Here is an 18,506-nt window from a genome sequence, read left to right on the forward strand (position 1 = left end):
AAGTGCATTCTTTAGTCCAGAAGGCATTACCTTAAATTGGTAGAGGCCAGCTGGGGTGGAGAATGCAGTTTACTCCTTGGCATGGTCTATCAGGGCTATTTGCCAATAGCCTGACGTTAGGTCAAAGGTGCTGAGGTACTTGGCTGCACCAAGTTTGTCCACCAGCTCATCTGTCCTAGGTAAAGGATGGGCATCAGTCTTTGTGACTGCAATTAGAGCTCTATAGTCAATGCAGAATCTCAACTCCTTGGATCCTGCCTTTGGTACAAGCACAAGTGAGCTAGACCATGGGCTAGTAGAGGGCTCTATAACCCCGAAATCAAGCATCTTGTTGACCTCATTTCTTATATGGGACCTTACATTGTCTGACATTCTGTACCTCCTGCTTTGACAGGCAAACAGTCACAAGTGAGCATGTCATGCTGTCCCCAAGGGGTCAAGCCTGGTGAAAGTGAGAACAGGGAGGCAATCTGATTCAACAGTAACATGCACTCATCCTGCTGGTCAGATGTGAGACTGGAAGAGAGATTAACTCCTTCCACTTGCTCATCTAAAGGTAAGCCTCTGAGGAGGTCAGGCAGAGGTTCACTCTCCTCCTCCTCCTGAGCTGAAGGTAGAAGCAGAGCTCCTATGTCAGGTCTAGAGACATAAGCCTTTAAACGGTTGGTGTGAAGGACTCTGGGAGCCTCCTTAGGATTGCCTAAGTCCACCAGATAGTTCACCTCTCCAAGTTTACCCACAACTTTGAAGAGTCCTATCCATTTGTCCTGCAAGGCCCTCTGCTTTGTGGGGACCATAACAAGAACAAGCTGGTCTTGGGAGAACTCAACCATGTTAGCGTTCTGGTCATGCCAATGTTTGACCAGATCTTGACCAGCCTTCAAGTTATCACTTGCCTCTGCCATCATGTGTGACATTCTCCTTCGGAGACCTATCACATAGTCAGTCACTCTGACTGGCTTGGGGGAAGGAGCACACTCCAATCCCTCCTTAATCAGGGCCAATGGACCTCTGACTGGATGGCCATAGAGAAGTTCGAAGGGACTGAATCCTACTCCCTCCTGAGGGACTTTTCTATATGCAAAGAGAAGGCATGGCAGTAGAAGGTCCTACTTTCTTCTAAGGGGTTCTTCTAAAGCACTTATCATGCTCTTCATAGTTCTGTTAAACCTCTCTGCCAACCCATTGGTTTGGGGATGGTAGGCAGTTGAGAACTTGTAGGTGACTCTACAGGTTTTCCACATTGCTTGAATGTAGTGGGACATACAATGTGATCCCCTGTCAGATATCACCTCCTTAGGAAAACCTACTCTGGTAAAAATATCAAGTAGGGCCTTACCCACAGCCGGAGCCGTAACAGTCCTCATAGGTATGGCTTCAGGAAATCTAGTGGCATGATCCACTACAACCAGGATAAACCTGTTGCCTGAAGATGTGGGAGGGTCAAGAGGACCAACAATGTCAATCCCAACCTTCTCAAAAGGAACTCCCACCACTGCGAGAGACACCAAGGGTGCCACATTCTTGGCTCCACTCTTGCCAGAGGTTTGGCAAGTGTTGCAGCATCTGCAGAATTTGTCTACTTCTTAACCTATTTTAGGCCAGTAGCAGTAAAGAGAGAGCCTAAAACTTAAGTGACCAGCCAAAGGTATCTCGTGGGCTAACTGCAGAAACTGGAGTCGGTTCACTAGAGGTACTACAAGTTTCTTGTAGTCTCCAGGGGTTGACTCAGTCGGTTCACTGTAGAAGAGGCCATCTTCCCAGTGCAACCTATACTTCTCAGGCTCAGTCCCATTGAGCTGAGAAGCTGCCTGTAAGCGAAGACCTTCAAGGGTAGGACACTCGCTTTGTCCTTTGCTGAAATCTGCCCTGTTGGATCCACCTTCTGCCAGTAAAGACTGCAGCTCGGGATGGTCAAAAGGGTCAAGATCTCCTATCAGAGTAGGATCTTCTTCTAGATCTGATTCCTCAATATCTAGCTGAACCATACAGGGTTGAACCTCAAACTCAGCCTCAGCTGGTGGAGGAGTCACAGATGTGACTTTGGACAGTCTTGGAGATGTCCTTCTGGGCACAGGAGTGTTTGCTGGGTTCTTGCTGGTAGACTTGGGTTTCCCCTTTGTCTCTTTCTGTCCTGCAATAGCAGTAGGTAAGTCCTGTGGACTTGGGGTGATAGTTTCCTCTATCATGTCCCCAGGAGAGCCTCTCAAGTTTCTCTCCCTTGCAGACCTAGTGAGCTCCTGCTTCCTTCTGTTGGGGGGTCTGGGGGTACTTGACACAACTCTCCCTCCCAGGTACGTTATTTTGCACACTTACAGGTATTCTGATAGTCATGTCGTTACACTGGATAAGAGCTGGTAAATCGGGAACCATTTGCACAGGGGGTCCAGCTAACTTGGTTAGGTGTTTGGGTGCCTTAGCAACATCCTCCACCTTGAAAAAACATTCATCAACCACAGTTATGCTGGCTCAAGTGTCTCTGATGGCAGGGGTTTCCTGACCATTCACAAGTACACTATCTTTGTAATACTCTTTAGTATTATCTGGGATTGAGTTATAGACATCTAAGTTCTGTTGTTCCCAAAGACCCAAGGACACTAAAGAAACACTAGATGGGATTCTCATGGGCTCATCAGCTAGTAACTGAAAGTTTCCACTGGCTATAGGTACTTCATCCACCTGGGAGAATGCTAAGTAGGCAGTGTGGACCCCTGAAGGTTTACCCTTACATCTAGGATCTCCTTTCACATGGTCAGTTAACCCACTAACAAAGCATTTCCCAAATTCTCTCTGGAATATGGCCTTGTTCTGATCTCCATCTGGTTTGGGACCAGATGCTACACTAGCCTGATTCGGTTTCCCTGGTGGTTTACCCTGGTTATGTTTGTGGCCCTCTTTTGTATTGGAGTTATTGGAATTATCTTTGTTGTTCTTCTTGGGCTGCTTCCCCTCATCCTTTTTCTGAGTAGCCCCAGAATCCTTGTGAGTAGCCATGTTGGCAACCCACAAGTCAGCAGCCTTAGCTAATTTCTTACAATCTCTCTCCTTTGAATCAGCGAAGAGCTGTCTACGCTCAGGAGAGCAGACATCATAAATAGACTCCACCATCACAAGATTCCTCAAACCTTCATAAGTGTTCACTTTGTAACTCTTAACCCAACCATCTAAGTTTTTCAAACATTCCCACACCCAGGTAGCCCAAGGGGTACCATCATGCTTTTTGAGGGTTCTAAACTTCTTAGGATACTTAGAAGGGGTCTTCCCAAACCAAACCAAACCTAACCAAAAACCTTTTTCAATTTCAAGGCACCTTCTACCAACAAAGATAGGGTACGGCGATGGGTGCAGCCATGGCTCCCAACGTGGCCAATCTGTATGTGGAGTTTTTCGAAAAGTGTGTGATCTATTCCACTGATAATCCTTACCAACAGTGTGTGAAAAAATGTCTCAGGTAAGTAGATGATATCTGTATTGTTTGGGAGGGATCTATGCAACAAGCTAATGAGTTTGACAATTGGCTCAACCTACAAGACAGGTTTTTGAAATTTACTGGAACCATACAGGATCAACAAATTGACTTTTTGGACATTACCATATTTCCTTATTCAGGGGTCCTTAAAGTAAAACCCTACAGCAAAAAGACTGATAAAAATGCCTTACTGCATTATAATGGTCACCATGCCAATCATCTCAAATCCAATTTGCCTTTTGGACAGTTCCTGAGGCTTAAACGCAACAGCAGCCTTAAAGAAGATTTTGTTTCGAGTGTCAATATCTTGTCTTGTAAACTGTTGGTTAAAGGTTATCCAGCTATACTGGTAAAGACCTCTTCCAATGGGGCATATAACAATAACAGAGATGCGATTCTGGAAAAAACTAACAAAGAACAAAGAGAAATGGGTACTGTATTTGTCAACACCTTCTCGAATTTGTCTTATAAAATAAAGACCATCATTAGTAACACATGGAAGAAAGTTTACAACAACAAAGAAACATCACCACCGTTGGTAGCTTTCAAAAGAAGTCAGAATCTAAGGAATATACTGATTAGGAATGATGTCACCATTAAACCTAGTATGCCAGTGAAACAAACACTCTGGGGGGTCTCCCTGCAGTCTTGGGCCATTTTCCATGTGGCCAATGTGTCATGTGTGATTTCACCAAAGCCACCAAGTCTGTACAGATTAATCCAGACGTGTTATGGACTATGAGCAGCATGACGAATTGCAATACACAGAATGTGGATTATATGATCACCTGTCCCTGTGGACTTCACTATATTGGTATAACTAACTGGAAATGTCGTACTAGACTTATTGAACATCGTAGCTGCATTAAAAACAAGTTTCTAGCAGCACCTATGGTCAAACATTTTGTAGACATGTAAGACGATCACACGAATCTTGAATGGGTGATTCTTTAGAAAGTTGAAGGTATCAACAAAGAGGCAATTGATCAAAAGTTGCTGAATTTCGAACAAAAAATGATATTCAAACTCCAAAGCCATGTGGTAGGGCTCAATGAGAACGTTGACTGGCACCAAGTTCATCTGTGATACAGGGGTTCAACAGGTTGCAGCGTACATCACAGTTGTGATATTTTCTTATGTGGGTGAACAGAGGCATACTGGTGGGAGTCAATGCTCTTGCCTTTTTGGACTCTATTGACTGTTGCCATACTAAGAAAACATACCTGTTGGCCAATTTGTTTTGAACAAGATTCGATGTCAGGCTGTTTAAAAAAACATGCATTGTGTTTTAAAAAACATGCATTGTGTAATTTAACATTATGTGTTCCCGACTGTATGTTGAATTGTACAAACTTTTGGGCATCCAGATGCTTGATGGTCATTGTTTCACAGCTTCCCTATTTCCCCCTTGGGGTGAATTATTGAATTAATACTGTACAGACAATGACTCATATATGTATTAAATATCCCATATATGTTTTGAGTGATGGTCTAACCTGACTAATAACTTTCTGTATGGCCGTGCAATCTGGTTATGCCTATGCTGATTCGTTCAATATCGTGCACCATGGGGAGTTTCTTTAGCGGTTGCCATTTTTACTTCCAACATGGCGCTATTCATGCATATTGAGGGGTGTAGCCCCAGTCCTCTTTTGCTTTCCCTTATTTTCCGACAATGCGGAAGTTGTAAGGCCGAGCTGTGCCGGTCTGTTGCAGACAAGAGCGTTCCACCGTGGCACTCGGCTGAGTATTTTTGAAGTAAGTTTGGATGATGGGCCATTTATTGTTTCAGATAAATGCTGTGATTCATGATTGTAGTTCGGTATATTACGGAGCGATCACGTTTAGGTGAGTGTATGCATTCTTTAGCCTGGACACTTTTATATCAGACGGCGGCAAATTACAGACGCTGGGCTCATTTTTGGTGCCTGCTGTTATGTATAGTGCCTCTCATACGTTGTGTTTTCACATGCCGTTTCTCACTATGACCCCTTAGTATACACTATGCCTGTACAGGTTCATGTGTATATCTTTTTTAGGCCACTTAGTGAATTTAGGGTACCTTAAGTAGGCTGCTTGCGCATGCTCTATGAAATAGTCTCTGTATAAAGTTGCTTTTCACTCAATTAATGGGGTTCACATCCTTTTGTTTCTAGATTGACTAATACCAGTGTGTTGGCGTTCAGTGAACTCACACCTGATTGATGACGGTTGGCTTTGTGATTTTAAGGCCGTCAGTAATGATATTCGCTTGTTGAGAACTGATCATCTTTTGGAGCTATTCAAGGTATTTTGTAGTTATACGCACCTTGGATCTCTTGTTACTGCTCTTCTCGTCTAGTACTTCTGGTGATGGTGCTTTTCTCTACTTACCTTAGGTGACTTGTCCACCTGCTATATGGAATTGACCACACTTATAGTGGTTAGGCGAACTAATTTTCCGCCCCAGAAGAAGTGATTATTAATTACTACTCTCTAATGCTGTGAATTCTTTTTCACATCGAGGGTGACCTATTAGACTCTTGATTAAACTGTCATGGTGATGGGTGTTCACCTTCTCTCACGTTTGAGGCCTTTGGTCCTCTTCATGGGTGAAGTTAGTGAATGGTGTTTTAGTAAATTATATGTAGTTACTGTGAATTTAAGGCGTTTTTGCACCTTGTATCTTTCAACTGATTTGATGACATCCGTTGGTGGATGTGCCTAGGACCCCTACTGCACAATATTGAAAGAACTTTAAACGACAGAAAAGAAGTGCTTGTTTCCCCTGAAGAGAGTTCAGCCAAATAAAGGCATCAAGAACTGAAACATGTTACATGTCGGGAATATATGTTTTGACTGGAACACATTTGTTTTATGATATTGTGATATGCTGCTAATGTTGTGTTTATGTATGTTGTTCAAATGGTTTTTTATGAAAACTGAGTAGCCTTATTTTATTTTATATGATCAGATGTGTGCTAAATGTGGGTAATTTCATTCATTTTTTCATTTCAATTTTTTATGTATAATAAATCATATATATTTTTGCATCTGTTTCTTACTGAATCTATTTTTTCAAGGTATGAGTATGTGGTTTCTAGCAAGAAATACGTGTAGGTTCCCAGTTTTGCATTTGTAATTGATTATTTTGTTGTCCTATCTCTTTGTTTATGAATATATATCTTCCCAAACCTAGCCATTAATGCTAGTTTCACACACTCATAATCCTGTTTATCCTCCTCCCCCAACTCCATTACAGCATCACTTGCAACAGGGGAAAGCCTAGAGAAAAGCCCGGGAATCAGCTGATTCCCTGAGCTACCTTGAATCCCATGATTGTACTCAAACATTGCTAACCAATCCAAAACATCAAGTTTAGTCTCATACATACCAATCATTTCCTTTGGCATACGGGGTCTCTTAGGGCTGGAAGACATAGAAGACTCTGGGAGAGAAGCATTTTATACAGAAAATTTCTTCATCTCTAGTTCATGATTCAGCTCCATTTCTCTGACCTTTAACTCTTTATGTTTCATGGCAGTTTGTGCATCAATACGTTTCACTTCCAATTCAAGTCTCATTTTCTCAAGTGCAATAAACTCCGGAGTAAGTGCAGGACCTGTGGGGGTCCCTGTGGACAGAGGTTGTGCTTTCTGAGCAGGCAAAGGAGTTGTAGGGTTTCCTAACAAGGATTCATCTACTTCTTCTAAAGTAACACTCTCAGAATCAGAAACATCAGTATCCACATTTGCTGGAGGGGTTGGCCCTTCTGACCCACTCTCCAGACTTTGATTTCCTATTATCTTTTCAACCAATTCAGATTTCTTGCCTTTTTTTTTTATTAAAATGCATTTGGTTTTCATCTTAAACCTTACATTTATCATTCACGTTCAATTTACATTGTCCTCCTTATGAAAAAATAAAAAGTATTTTGGCTTTTGTTATTCTTCATTACTGCTACTGCTTTCCAACATAATAGTTTCCCAGAAGTGAATTATGGTTGCAACCATCTTTCTGTTGTTTCCCATCAGGATTTGGCTCCATCTTTCTTCTTTTTCCATTTCTACTGTGGCACTAAGATATTTGGTGCTGAAGAGCAGTCTTTTTTGGTTTAGTGCCTCGCATTCCATAATTACATGGTAGAGAGTTTCTGTTTTTCCTATTATTTGGCAGAATCTGCAGTCGCTATTTGCACTTTTATTTTGGCTCCATTTCCCCTGGACTTCTCTTGTTGGTAACAGGTTCAGTCTGAATCTTAAAAACTTGTCTCTAATTCTTCGATCTGGATATAGTTTTAGGTAGTGAGGAAGTTGGTTGAGTGATCGTGCCTCTCCCTCACATTTCAGAGTCAGTTTATATCGGTCTTTCTGTTCTTGTGTCTCGATCCAATCAGTTCGGCTCAACATCTTTTTTGCGATTTGAGGCATCTTCGTCAGTGTCTCTAGTGTAATTCCTTTTTTGTTGCATATACTCATAGACGCTTCTTTCCATTTGTTTAATGTAGCATCATTAACGTGTTCTTGTGAGGTTCTTAGTATTTCCATAGCCGGTATCTTTTCTTCGCTGTTCATTTTTCTGAATAGATCTAGTGTTTTCCATTCTATTATTGATTCTGGTGATTGGAGGCCCAGTTCATAATGGATATGTGCCCTCGGCATGTTCTGGGGTAGGCGTAGTACTTTCCGCCAGTAGATCGCCTCCAGTTTCATCCATATGGTTCTGTCAAGGTTGATCATAGTTTCAGCACCATACGCAAGGATCACTGTCACCTTTTGCTTTTAAAATGTTACAGCTGGTATGAGAGAAAATTTCCCGAATTTCTTATGGATTGACAGTCCCTGTCTGGCAAGCATTCTGGTTTTAGACTTTAACTGTTCTGCCCATGGTGCTTCTGTCAGCGATTGATTGATCCATATTCCTAGATATTTATAGGTTGTGACCTGGATCAATTTTTCTTCCTGAAGATAATAATTGTAGGCTTTATTCCCTTTTGATTTCTTCTTTGTCAGGTACATAATTTTTGTTTTCTTGATGTTTATTGTAAGTTCATTTTTTTCCATGCATTCATGAGTTTTGTTGAGGGCTTCTTGTAATCCGCACAGTGTTTTTGCTAATAGAATTATATCATCTGCGTAGATCAAACAAAGTAATGCAGTCGCATTCAATTTCGGCGGATTAATGCTCGGTGTACTTATGGACTCTTCAAAATCCGACATGAAAAGGCTGAACAGTGAAGCTGCCAGCGGACACCCTTGCTTTAGGCCATGCCAGGTGTTGATTTGATTTGTTATTATTCCATCAGATGTCATTCTCACTTGTATTTTTGTATTTGTATACAAGAGTTTGATTGGTTCAAGGATGTTGCTAGGGCATCTCCATTGTTCAAGTTTGTTCCAAAGCAAGTCTCTATTGATTTTATCATAGGCTAAGCTCAGGTCGACATACGCTACTCTTGTTTTCGTTTTTGTTCTTTCAGCTTCCTGTTTCATCAGGTTTAAGATCATCAGGTTTATATTTGTACCGACATTGCGCACAAATCCTGTTTGGCGCACTGCTTGATGGTTTGTTTGTTTTGCCCAAATGTTTAATCTTGTCAGTATAAGGTTGGCAAAAATTTTCCCTAACGATCCAGGAGCGCTAATGGTCGGTAGTTCTTTGGCTCCTTAGATGATCCTTGCTTATATATTGGGATTAGTGTTGCAATTTTCCAGGAATCAGGAACATTTTTCGTACAGTTAATCAGATCTATGATTTTGACACAGAATTGGGCCCAAACTTCAGCGGTTTGTTTTAATGTGGCATTTGACATGCCGTCAAGGCCCGGGGCCCTTGATTTGTTTAATTTTTTTATTCTGTTGGTAATTTCAATAATATTGTATCTTATATTCCATGACTTTTGCGTGTGTTGCTGGAATTTGTTCACTACTGTTGATCTTTCTTCGTAGAGTTCTGTGAAGTACTCTACCCAGGCTGCTTCTGGGACATCCACTATCATTCCATCCTCTGTGTTTTTATTCGATTTCAATAGTTCCCATAGACGTCTGGTGTTACAGTTTTTAAGGGAATCCATCATGGATTTAGCAATTTCTTGATCTTGCATCATTTGAGCATTTTTATGCCAGTTTTTTAATTTTTGTTTTGCTTGGCCGATTATTCTTTTTTGGTTTGTGGGGATTCCTTTCGTGCTCTTTTAATGATGGCTTTTTTTCATGTTTCTTTTCTGCGATAACTTTATTATATATATATTTTCGTTCTGGCTTTGAGTGGTTATTCAGTCTCTGCTTTAGTTGGAATTGGTTGGTTAACCATCCATAATTAATTTTACTGGAATCTTCTTTCTTTGAATTCATTAATGTTTCTGTGATTTCATTTAGTCTGTTATGCGGAATCCTCAAACGGTTCATTCTATTTGATAGCGACAGACTGGGTATATTTATTTTGAGTCGTTCTCCTGTATTCATTTCCCATGAGCGCTTTAGTATGTAGTGGTCGCTATGTTCACTAAATAGATTTTTGGCTTCGATTTTAGTTTGAGTAATTCCCTTACTAGTGTAAATATAATCGATAATTGATTTGATTTTCCCTCGTGACCATGTTGGTACCAGTGTGTTTGTTGCTACATTAAGTGCATCCCATCTTTCAAAGTTTCTATTGCGTGTCTCTGTTATCCATCTTCGTGCTCTGTGTTCCAGCAACTGTTCTTTTATTGTTTCTCCTTTGTCGTCGAATAGATGCAAGTTGAAATCGCCACATATAATAAATTCGGCATCTTGATGTTCCTGTGCAATGTTTTCGATCTTAGTAAAGATAGTATCTATTGCTGTTTCTTATGGCACTTTCCTCGGGTTCCAATATACATTGGTGATGTTTAGATATTGGGTCCTTGTAGTCGTGTTATTACTCTGTGGTTGTATCATCACTTGTATTTTGACTAAGGTGTTTTGCGCCCAATTTCCTATATTCTGATATTCGATCATTTCTGTTGCCAAGTCTTGACTGATTAAGGTAATAAGTCCTGCTGATGGTCTACCTCCATTGATGTTAATTGCAGGGTTCATGTGTATGAGAAATCCTTTGCATACTGGGGGAGCTGTTAGCCATGTCTCCTGTAAGCATATCACCTCTACTGAGTTCAGCTCAGGTTGTTCCGTTTAGAAAAGATGCGAGTGTCCCCTAGTATTCCATGAGCATAGTGTTACTGTTCGTTTGTTGTTTTCTGTTCATTGTTGTTGCCTCGATTTTTTTTTGTTTCCTCATGTCTACTATTTTCAATACTATTTTCCCGCCAGAAGGGGGATTTTTCAAAATTCCATCTATAAGGTGTTTTGTCTTGTATTCATTATTTTTTGCTCATCCTTGTGCCATCTTTCTTCCTCTTTTTCATTCCAGCCTTTGTTATCATTGTATGCTATGCTTCAGATTTCTTGCCTTTACCAGAGTGACTCCTCTCTCTACACATGGTTCTCAAAACCTCATCAGTGTAGTTTAAGAGACCCTCTTCAGTGTAGCTTTCCATTTTTGACATGATTTCTCAGTTAAATATAATTAGTGGTGTTAGCCTTGTGGTTAGTTGAACACACACAACAGTAGTAGTCTAAGTGTAATCACTCTACTTCCAAATCCCACCGCTGTAGTGATAGCCAGAATCCTGTGCAGTGCCCTTAGGGACCACTACACACAATTAAGTCTACATGTGGCAATACAAGTTTTACCTTTGGTACAAACCTGTACTATTATGTTAAACCGGTAGCAGGAGCCGAGCAGCCTGGCTTATCTCAAGAGTATATGAGCAGTAGCAGAGATTACACAAAGGGACCACAATTACTGTGACTCAAGCAAACACTGACTCAAGGTTTCAGGTAGAAAAATATAAGAACATTTAGTTTTAAACCATTTGTTATTAACACAACACTTCTATTAATTCAAAACCACATGTAAAATACACTACAACCAACCAATTCACTTTTGCACACTCTAACTAAAGGTAAGTACCCTATATTTTAACGGACCGGTGTTGCAAAACAAAAGATGTTACCGGGAATACCCTTACGATCACTTTTTGATAGTAATGACAGTTTGGCCTTACTAAAGAAACGCGTATCCGCGGCAAGAAATGTTACCGGGGCAAAAACACACTTAGCACCTGAGTTAACCAGAGTGAGTTGGGGGCAAAAATCATAGGCATTACTTTTGTCAAGGCAGACAGAATCAGAGAACACTATTTGATGGAATTCAAGAGTCAATAGGCCGGAGCCAGTGTCAAGTGGAACTGGGTTCCTGCTGTTGGGTGATCACACAGTTGGACAGTTCAAGATTCAACGTTGCCAGGAGTACTTAGATATTGTCAACAGAGGAAGCAAAAGTTATAAGAAGGAGGGAAAACAAGGGCAAGCCTTGGAGGCGAAGAAAAGGGGTTCACCCTAATTCCTCAAGCAGAACACACTACCTTATTCAAGGAAGAAGCTGGTGCCACGGCAGTTGTTCCTGTTGGTTTCCTGCAGGCCCACGGTTCCTGGAGCTTCAGTGTGAAGGAGGATGTCTGAGGGGTCTGCACCACACAGGGATGAAGCCGGCAGCAGCGACAGTGAATAAAATGTGTGCTCCTTAAAAACAGGAGATGCTCTTCAGATGGCTATCCGGACCACTACAGCAGTGTGCAGCGATTTCGACCAAGAAGAGGATCCTCAGGCTGTGGTAGATAGCTCAGGACTGCAGCAGGGCTTCACCGGGACGGGGTAGTTGCAGCAGCCGTCTTCTTCTCCGCTTCTCTTCGGCTCCTTGTAGTTCCAGTGGGGACTCTGACTTCTAGCCCAAAGAGACCTGCCTTTTATGCAAAAATCCCCCATTCACACAGCCTGGCTGTCAATCACGCAGCCGAGGGGTTGTCCAGCCCAGATAACCACCTCAGCCAATCATGGCAAAGTGCGAATTGGGTTTCCTAGGATACCCTGTGCAGGGGGTGACTATACCCCTCCCTCACATTCAGCCCACCTAGACACCCAGGCGCCTGGAGGAGGGCTTCTTGGCAGAAGCCGCCAAAAGACAGTGAACAAAGGAGGCAAACCTGGTTTGCTGCGCAAAGTAAAACACAAGAAAGACTTTAACAAAAAGAAATGGTGAATAAACCCGACCGGAGCCAAAAGAAAAAGTATTTGGTGTAGCGTGTTTATGTTCGAGGCTAATATAACAGCCTAAAACAATACCACTTTTATATAATATAATCGCGGTAGGAAAGTTAGGGTAGATACCACTGTCACCAGCCAAGTCTAAATGTTAAAAGAGCTAAACAATGCTCTAGGAGGTACAGATAAAAAGGGATACAGAGTAACCCTTTCCAGTACTCCATGTAAGATGGGGTGTACTGGATCTGTGGTTAAATGACTAAGTAAAGTTAATGGCAACTTTACCCTTTTCTGGGGGACTGTAGTCAGCCTCAGAAATGGAGTCGGTTGGAAGTCTAAAAGACAACCCTGTGTCACTGCACTGAAGGTGCTGCGTAACACACAAAAGAAGGGGACTACTGAAGTGGTGTACTCCAGAGTCCACAATCACAAAACCAGGTAGAAGACACATGGCAGAACATGGGTAAGAGTGGGGGAAAAGCTCACACTCATACCAAGTGAAAAAAATAAACTCCAGAAATATAGCAAAGCTGCTGGGGGACTCACTAGGTAAGAGAAATTTGCCATTAAATGAGAATTCTCAATAACAACCGTTATGACTGCTTCTCGGAGAGATTGTGGAAGCTGTCCTCCCGCTACCACATCCAGCCATACCTTTAGCAGATGCAGTGCCAAATATGCCCCATATTCTACCTAAAATTCAGCTGTAAGGCTGTCTCGGCCCAGGGCTTTATTTCTTGGCTGTTGTTTTATCACTCAGAATATTTACTCAGTCGGGAACTGGGCATTGATTTGATTTCTGGCTACCGCCGATTGGTTTGATAGTGGGAAAGAGTTGAGTAGTGCCTCGAGCTCCGACCCGCTTCCCGGGTTTTGTGCCTGGTATAATTCCCTGTAGAAACTTGCAAATTCCTCATTGATCTCCACGTCAGACAATGTCAATTTAAGGTTTTTGTCTTTAATAGCCACTCTGTGCCCACATCCCTTAGCTAGTTCAACAGATGTGGATAACACCCTACCCGGTCTCTCACCTTCACTGTAGTGCTGAGCCATGGCCAGTTTAGCAAAGTATCTCATGTTCCTGTCCATGAGTTGATTATAGATCTCTAATTGTGTTTTAATATCTGCTGGTATATTGAGGTCAGGGTTTTCTGCATAGCATTTGATTCCTGGAGTTGACTTTTGTTTTCAGCAAGTTCTCTGCGTATAGCTTTCATTACCCCAAATTTGCGCGGCATAGCCACTCCCCTGATGAATACCTTAAAGGCCTGCCAGAGTCTAGCTTGTGTCACTGATCCGTTATCATTCAAAGCAAAGTATGTACGTACGTCATTTTCTACATAGGTCTGAAATACTAGGTCTTATAGGACTAGTGGCTTGAATCTCCAGGGGTATCGGATGTGAGCTACTCTGTCCCATTGCAGGGAAAGTTTGATTGGGGAGTGATCAGAATAGGTGTGGCGTAGTATATTAGACTCTATCGTCTGACCCACAATATGAACCGATATAAATAACACATCTATCCTGGATGACGTATCATGTACCATGTGCTAAAAAGTCAAATCTTGATGTTTTTGCTTTGTGCTAAAAAATCAAATCTTGCTGTTTTTGCTTTGCTCTTAAAAGTCACATCTTGCTGTTTTTGCTTTGTCCTAAAAAGTCAAATCTTGCAGTTTTTGCTTTGTGCTAAAAAGTCATATCTTGCTGCCCACTGCGAAATTCTCTGTAGAGTGGTGAGCCCAGTGACCTCAGCACTCTCTTTTGTCTCACACCTACCTGCCTTAGCCCCCGCAGTATCTCCATCCTCTCCTTACTTCCACCCCAATGGCGCTTTCTGTTTCTCCTATCTTCTCCAACTGCTTCTCCATTGACTATCCTTCCCTTCTCACTAAGTCTGGTAGGAAGAAGTTCAAAAAGGATATCTTGGCCTCTAATCCTGGTCTTCCTATCGCCGACACCTACTCCAATGCTTCCGCCAGACAGACCGTTACCGACATCCTCTTTGTCGTTCCTTCGCCAGATCTATGGACTCCTCAAATGGTCTCTGTGCTCTGCCCTATCTCCTCCTCTCCCATTAATGGTGGCACTCGCTGGGAAGTTCTCATGGCTTCCTTCGACTCCTCTAATGTCATCATTAATGTCTACCTATATGGCACTGTCATGGTCCAAGGCCCTCAGGCCAATCTCCTCCTCTTTGATAGGCGCTTCCCTCACCTCATCAATTTCGTCTCATCTCCTGCTGTCCCTTCCTCTCCCCCCTTGGCTACCTTGCCCTCTCTCTCCTCCTCTGCCCCTCCTAGGGCTCTTTCTCCTCCGCAGCGCGTACCTCTGATCTGTACCCCTCCCCGGAAGGTCTTTAAGGCTGGCAACCTTCTTCATATTGCCACTCTCAACTCTTGCTCTGCCGTCAAACACTCCTCTGACATCTGCCACCTCCTTGAAGAACTAGACCTTGATGTCCTTGGTCTTACTGAGACATGGTTCACGGCCAGCTCTGTTACGAGCTTTGACACTCTCCTCCCTGATGGCTACAAGATTCTCTCAGCACCCAGATCCTCCCGGTCCGGTGGAGGGGTAGCCCTGATCTTTCCTGAGTGGATTCCTGCCTCTATCATTCGCACTCAGACCTACTTCTCTTTTGAATGCCTTGTCTGTAGGCTTTCTCCCTTGCCTACCCATTCTCTTACTGTGGTTACCATCTACCGGCCTCCTGGTCAAATCAACTCGTTTCTCTCTGAGTGGGCAGACCTCTCCTCCTCCCTCCTGGCCTCTACCACTCAACTCCTCCTCTGTGACCTAAATATACATTTAGACTCTCCTTGCTCCTCTTCTGTACTCTTCCGTGACCTCTGCGACTCCCTCTCCCTGTCCATCCTCCCCTCTGGCCCGACTCACTCTGCAGGGCACACACTCGATGTCTTGATCTCCTCTGACCTCCCCCTCTCCATCCCTCTGACCACTCCTCTCCCCTGGAGTGAGCACTCCCTCCTCTCATCTCATCTCTCCCTCTCTTCCCCCCAAGCCAAGCCTACCCGAACACTGCCACCTACCTTCTCGAACATCTGTCCCATGAAGCGTGTGTCAGTTGAGGCTTTTGCCGCAACTTTCTCTGCCCCCTCCACCTTTGGCTGTCTCTCATCCTGATACAGCCCTGTCTCTGCTCTACTCTTCAATTTTGGATACGCTTGATGTTCTTGCCCCTGTCATGAGGATCCGTTTGAAGTCCAAAGCCAAGTGCAATTCTTGGTATGACTCTGACCTAGCTACACTTAAATGTAAGTGTAGGGCAGCTGAGAGGAAATGGAGGACTTCCTGTTCATCCTCTGACAAATGGCCTGTCGCCTGCTACAAAGGCAATACCAACTCTCTGTCCTCACCAAGAAGAGAGTCCACATTCAATCTCATGTCTCTGCGGCATCTAACAAGTCAGCCAAACTCTTTAAAATCTGCAAGGAGCTGGCCAACCCTGCTGCAGTCTCTACCCCTCCTGTTGCCTCCCAGGCTCTTTGCAATGCCCTTCCCTCTCACTTCATTTTAAAAAACCCAGGACATCCTGTCCACCCTCTCCACCCAGACTCCTCCTCTTCACTCTCCATCTGTGCTTGCTGACCCTCCTTAAGCCACCCTTCCACCCTCCTTCTCGTCCTTTCCTCTTTTCACCCCTGACGAGGTTGCTAGACAAGTCCGATCTATGAAAGCCTCTCCAAAACAGGTTCATCCCTGTTCCTCTAAAACCATCAAGGACCACATTGACACCCTTGCTCCGGCCCTTGCTGATTTTTGCAACCACTGCTTTGCCTCTGGATCCTTCCCCTCCCCCCTGAAGCACTCCTTTTTGCATCCTCTTCTCAAGAAACCCACAGCTCATCCTTCTTTTCCAGCTAACTATCTCCCAATTTCCATTACTCCCTTTCTTGGCAAACTCCTGGAAAAGTTGGCCATCTCTCAGCTTAACCTTCATTCCAATTCTGTTGGCTGTCTCCATGACCACCAGTCTGGCTTCAGAGCTGCCAGAAGCACGGAAACTGCTCTCCTAAACATCTGTGAAGATCTGCTCACCAACCTTGACTCTAACATTCCCTCTGTCCTCATCCTCCCCGATCTCTCTTCTGCATTCGACACAGTCAACCATACCATCCCGCTCAACCGTCTCTGTGAAAACCTGGGTATCACCGATCAGGCTCTGGCCTGGCTGACCTCTTTCCTCTCAGATCGACCCTCCCAGGTCCAACTTGGGTCCTTCCTTTCATCTATCTTCCTCTCTACCTGTGGTGTTCCCCAGGGGTCTAACCTCTCGCCCTGGCTTTTCAACCACTACCTGGCAACTCTCGCCCACTGCATTGCCATTTGTTGCTCAAATTTCCAGTGCTACGCTGACGACACTCAACTCATTTTCAGGCTGCCCTCTGCCACCTCCTCTCCCTCTCTCATCTCTGATTGCCTAACTGCCATTCAAGATTGGTGTGCCGCCAATGATCTTTGTCTAAATGCCAGCAAGACGGAGATCCTCCTCATCGGCACACCTTCACCATCCTTTCCCCTCACTCTCTGGCCGGCCTCCCTTGGCCCTCCTCCTACCCCCACCTGCGAAGCTAAGAACCTCGGGGTCATCTTTGACTCCACCCTTTCCTTCTCCGCACACATCTCTGAGGTCTCTGAAAAGTAAAATTTCCGACTGCACCTCCTCAGAGGTACTCTGCCTTTCCTCTCCTTCCCCCAGAAGCTCATGGTATGTCGAGCTCTGGTTCTCTCTAGCTTGGACTATTGTAACAGCCTCTTTCTAAATCTACCTGCCTCTACTCTCCGCCCTCTGCAACTAATCCAGAACAGGACTGCAAGACTTGTCCTTGGCCTCAAGCCCTGGGATCGTATCTCTCCAGCTCTGAAATCTCTCCACTGGCTCCCGGTGGTTGCAAGGATTAAATTCAAAACCCTCTGCATTGTCCACAAGGCTTTCTGGGGCCTGGGTCCAAAATACCTTCAGCTATCCCTCTGCAAATACCTCCCTTCTCGAGCGCTTCGTTCCTCTACCTCCAAGTCACTCAGCGTCAGTTGTTTTTCTAAGAAACAAGCTTGGGTTAGATCTCTGTCTTCAGCTGGGGCCTCCCTCTGGAACAGCCTCCCTGCACTCTAAAACTTGACGAAAACCATCTCCGGTTCCGGAAGCACCTCAAGACCTTCCTCTTTTCTTCTGCCTTCGCTCCCCATCTCCCCTATTGATCTGTCCTCTTTTGGCACCGTGCACCTGGCCACCCTCTGTCTTTTGGGCCCAGGTACCTGCTCATCCTGTCACCCTCCTGCACTGCCTCCGGGCCACCCCTTGCACTGGGGTCTGTATCTGTACCCATACAGCCCCCCCTTTTTCTTCCTGCACTTATCAGACCTACCCTGTCTGTTGCCTTAAACCTAGCACTTGCAAATTGCTGGCTGCATTACCACTGTTTGTTGCCTTTATTATTTATTTATTGTTATTTATCTGTTTCTCCTCTGCTTTGCACTTTCCACCTCTCCCCCCTTCCATACCCTTTTCCCCTCCTCCCTCTCCCATGCACTTGCACGTTCTCAATGTCATTGGGCCTAGTAAGATCGCTGTTTTGTTCTCCCCTGTTCCCCTTCCTTGCCTTGTCGCGCTCTGAAACACTTGTGTACGAGTGCGATAGAAATAAAATATCAATCAATCAATGGAGTAATATGTATAGCCCCTCTCGGCCGGGTGTTGCAATCTCCATATATCTTGTAAGTCAAGTGTATGCATCAAATATACTATGCAATCAGATGCGTTTGATAATGGCCTGGACGCTCGTACTGTGCGGTCTAGGTCTAAAATAAGGATATTGTTCAGGTTTCCCCACCATATCACCAGGATCAGTGGGTATCCCATGATGATATCGGCCAATGCCCGATAGTATTTTGGGTCATTCAGGTTGGGGCCA

Source organism: Ambystoma mexicanum, chromosome 6p (assembly GCF_040938575.1).
Source record: "Ambystoma mexicanum isolate Mex_15411 chromosome 6p, UKY_AmexF1_1, whole genome shotgun sequence".
In the NCBI taxonomy this organism is placed as follows: Eukaryota; Metazoa; Chordata; class Amphibia; order Caudata; family Ambystomatidae; genus Ambystoma; species Ambystoma mexicanum.